We start from the raw sequence: 4,887 nt of genomic DNA, 5'->3' as shown, positions 1-4,887 counted from the left end.
TTGAGCTCCATTATCGCCCGGCCGACAAGAATGTTAGGCGCCAATGCCTTCTCCAGGTCTTTTGAGACGGAAGACACCATGGAGATTTCACAGAACATTATTCATCCGTCTTGCATTGTCTCTGTCAATCCCTTGCAAGTTCGGGACATTCCTCCAGGGAGGACTTTTGTGCGCCTGGCTGATCGTGGAAGAATCCTCCACTGGGGACACTCCTCTAGACTGGCAGGTCATGCGGGGGTCCGTAAGACCCGCTATCTGATTGCTCATCATTTCTGGTGGCCCACGCTGCCCAAGGACCTTATGGACTTTGTTTCTTCCTATTTTGTATGTACAGCCAACAAGGCCGCTCACTCCAGACCTGCTGGCCTGCTCCAGCCATTGCCTGTGCCCAATGCTCCCTGGCAGCATATAGCTATGGACTTTATTACGGACCTGCCTCTCTCTGCCGGATGCAGTACTGGCTGGGTGGTGGTGGATTTTCAAAGATGGCCCACTTCGTTCCTCTGACCGGTCTTCCTTCTGCTCCTCAGCTGGCCAAGCTGTTCATCCAACACATCTTCCGCCTGCACGGCTTTCCGCAGCATATTGTGTCTGATGGGGGGGTTCAGTTTACCTCGAAGTTCTGGAGAGCCCTCTGCGGACTCCTCGGTGTGAAGTTGGACTTTTCCTCAGCCTACCATCCTCAGTCCAATGGTCTGGTCGAGAAGATCAATCAGATCTTGGAGAACTACCTAAGCCACTTCATCTCCAAGCAGCACGATGGCTGGGTGCAGTTGCTCCCATGGGCTGAATTCTCCTACAATAATTACACCAGCGAGTCTACAAGGAATACACCGTTCTTCATTGTCTATGGCCAGCACCCACAAATTCATCTCCCGGTGCCTGATACTTCCGAGGTACCAGCAGCTGACTCTGCATTTAGAGACTTCCTGCAGATCTGGCAGCAGACTCAATCCTCCATCCTAATGACAGTCGACCACATGAAACGGAAGGCTGACACAAGGAGAAGAGAACCTCCTCAGTTTCTTCCTGGCACAAAGGTCTGGCTGTCTTCTAGGAATATCCGACTAAGGGTGTCGTCGTGCAAATTTGCTCCCAGGTTCCTCGGACCCTTCGAGATCCTGCAGCAGATCAATCCTGTCGGCTACAAGCTTCGGCTGCCTCCCACCCTCAGGATCCCCAACTCCTTCCATGTCTCCCTCCTGAAACCGGTGGTTATGAACCGCTATACCAAGACTCCTAGCCCTGTGGTTGCCTCCAGTGGTCCTTCGGACACCTTTGAGGTCCTGGGAGCCAGAGGAGAACCTCAATGCCCCTACTCTTCTGAAAAAGTTTCTCTCTCGCTGTGGTCCCGAGAAGAGGGGGCATAAGAGGGGGGATACTGTAATGTCCGTGGCTGCGGGCTGTCAGCTCTAATCTCCTTCTGACAGCCGCAACCACGAGTCGGCAAGCGCTGGCAACAGCCTCCTCCTCAGGAGACGCCAGATCTCGCTTCCACTCACCTCAGCCAGATCCCGTAGGGTGCGCGCACGCGTGCCCGCTCTTAAAGGGGCAGTGCGCGCACCGGACTTCTGATGAGCCTTGAACCCGTGAGTACCCTGGACTATAAGAGGGCTCCAGTCCCCTGCCTCTATGCCTGAGCGTTGTTGTTGTTTCCCTAGTTTGTCTATGCAATGGTCTCCTAGTGTATTCCTGTTCCTGTTCCCTGCATTCCATACTATCCTGGTCGAGCACTGTGCTGTGCCAAAGTCGTGTTGTGCTGTATTCCACATCTGACCTGCTTCACCTCACCTGACTTCTACCTGCTGCCTAGTCCCAGCCGAGCCTGCCTTGCTGCTTTCCTTCAGGGAGCTACAGTGGCACTAGCAGATAGCAGAGCAGGGAGATACCCTCCTGCTCTGTTATAGTGGCGTCGCTACCGCTGTAGCGGCCGCAGCGGCTACTAGCGGCACCGCAGGCCATGTGGGGGCTCGTCCCGACGGGCGGCACTGGCGCACTCATGCCCGATGTTTGCTAGTAGCCGCTTGGGCTGCTACAGTGGTAGCGAAGCCACTGAGTGAAGAAGCGCCTGGGCGGAAAGGCGACTGCTGAGTCGCCGGGCCCGGGCGCTTCTGAAACAAGCAGGGGGAGGGAGCCAGCTGGAGTGGTGCGCCCAGTGCAATAGCACAGGACACACACCACTAAGGCCGGCCCTGGTCACACCACACATATAATGTAGTAAATGTTATCTGCAGTCCTATGTAATGCTACTGATTATACACAGTGATAACTCTCTGAGTACAGATAATGTTATAGTGTTGCCTGCAGGCCTATGTAACACCACAGATAACACAGTGATAACTCTTTAAGTACAGATAATGTAGTAGATGTTACTTGCAGTCCTATGTAACACCACAGATAACCGCCAGTGATAACTCTCTGATTACAGATAATGTAGTAGATGTTACCTGCAGTCCTATGTAACAACACAGATAACACATTGATAACTCTGTGAGTACTGAAAATGCACTAGATATTACCTGCAGTCCTATGTAACATCACAGATAACACAGTGACAACTCCCAGAGTACAGATAATGTTATTTTTTTTTACTTGCAGTCCTATGTAACACCACAGATAACACACATTGATAACTGTTAGTACAGATAATGTAGTTAATCCTACTTGCAATCCTATGTCACACCACACAGATAATGTAGTATATGTTACCTGAAGTCCTATGTAACACCACAGATAACACAGTGATTACTCTCTGTGTACAGATAATGTAGTAGATGTTACCTGCAGTCCTATGTAGCACCACAGATAACACAGTGATAACTCTCTGAACAAAGATGATGTTATAGTGTTACCTGCAGTCCTATGTAACACCACAGATAACACAGTGATTACTCTCTGTGTACAGATAATGTAGTAGATGTTACCTGCAGTGCTATATAACACCACAGATAACACATTGATAACAATGCAGATAAAGTTATAGTGTTACCTGCAGTCCTATGTAACACCACAGATAACACACAGTGATATCTCTCTGAGTATAGATAATGTAGTAGATGTTACCTGCAGTCCTATGTAACACCACAGATAACACAGTGATAAAGCAAATAATGTTATAGTGTTACCTGCAGTCCTATGTAACACCACAGATAACACACAGTGATAACTCTGAGTACAGATAGATAATCTAGCTAATGCTACCTGCAGTCCTATGTAACACCACACATATAATGTGGATATTATCTGCAGTACTATGTAGCACCACAGATAACACAGTGGTAACTCTCTGAGCAAAGATAATGTTATGGTGTTACCTGCAGTCCTATGTAACACCACAGATAACACAGTGATAACAATGCAGATAATGTTATAGTGTTACCTGTAGTCCTATGTAACACCACAGATTACACACAGTGATAACTCTGCGTACAGATAGATAATCCAGCTAATGCTACCTGCAGTCCTATGTAACACCACACAGATAATGTGGATATTATCTGCAGTACTATGTAGCACCACAGATAACACAGTGATAACTCTCTGAGCAAAGGTAATGTTATAGTGTTACCTGCAGTCCTATGTAACACCACAAATAACACACAGTGATAACGCTCTGATTACAGATAATATAGTAGATGCACACACACAGAAACATATACACATACAGACACATATATAGGCGCACAAATACACGCACAGAGACACCTATACACACATATTAGATAATCCCCGGCTCTTTACTCAATATGTGTTATTTTCACCGGAGCAGGTAAAATTAAACCAGGTGAAATCCTCAACACCCAAATACAAATAAAATATAGCAGTTATTTTACCGCTCTGACGGTCGTATAGAAGACAGTTCCACAGTCTGATATGTATCTTCGAAGGGTACAAACTCCCCCAGCCTATATGCAAGAAGGCAATTCCTTAGTCCAAATCATGTGCTTTTTGGATTTTTTTTCAACTCGTAGTTCCACACAGGGATGTAGAGATGCTACGACCCAGGTAAGCCCAGTCGAACACCACACTATATCTCCAAAGAGGGAACAAGGAAACAAATAGTGCAACACTTTTTGGACTAGTTCACTTCACGCTTTTTATTCCATACGTGCAAAAAAGGGAAAAGGTTTAAAACATAGCATAATCCATATCATGCGGCACGCCAAACTCTATAGCCCAACTCTGGGTTTCGCACTTCCGGCTTCCTCTGGGACATGCCCCAGAGGAAGCCAAAAGGGCGAATCCCAGGGTTGGGCTATAGAGTTTGGTGTGCCGCATGCTATGAAAACTATTGCTAAAGTGAAAACTATCGGGTACCACTAGGATGCCGTGAAAAACGGCCTGAGTGGCACTCGGTCGTGTGCAACTGCACTAAAGGCACAAATGCGTGCAGGAGTGCAAGAATGGAGGCTTACTTGCCACACCGAGCAGTCCTAGTGGAGTACCGCCTGAGATGAGATGCTCTTTTTGTAGCATGAACAGTGCAGCTTTGCATATACAAGTGTGTACAGACCATAGGGAAAGTCCATTCTTTGCTATAGGGCCCTGTCACCTTTATGTACACATTTACATTTACATATACTAGTATGTTTTTTGTTGTTTTTTTTACAAGCTTTACTTTTATAAGCTTTGCACTTTATGTTTAGTAATCCTTTAAATGTGTTGTATGGTTCGGACAACTCCATCTTAGATGGTGGGTCCTCGAGGCAGAGCATGGTTCTTTGTTGATTAGGCCTCAAAATAAAAATGCTTTAGCGAATACAAGAAATTTCCTTGCTGAAGACTCCCCTCTATAGCTAAACATGCCATGTAGAGCATATGAAAATATGTCCATAGACAAACCCTATAAATAAAACAGTTTTCAATACAGAATGAAGTTGCTGAGAG

The sequence above is a fragment of the Rhinoderma darwinii genome, chromosome 3 (assembly GCF_050947455.1).
Source record: "Rhinoderma darwinii isolate aRhiDar2 chromosome 3, aRhiDar2.hap1, whole genome shotgun sequence".
NCBI classification, from domain to species: Eukaryota; Metazoa; Chordata; class Amphibia; order Anura; family Rhinodermatidae; genus Rhinoderma; species Rhinoderma darwinii.
This window is presented reverse-complemented; position numbering follows the sequence as displayed.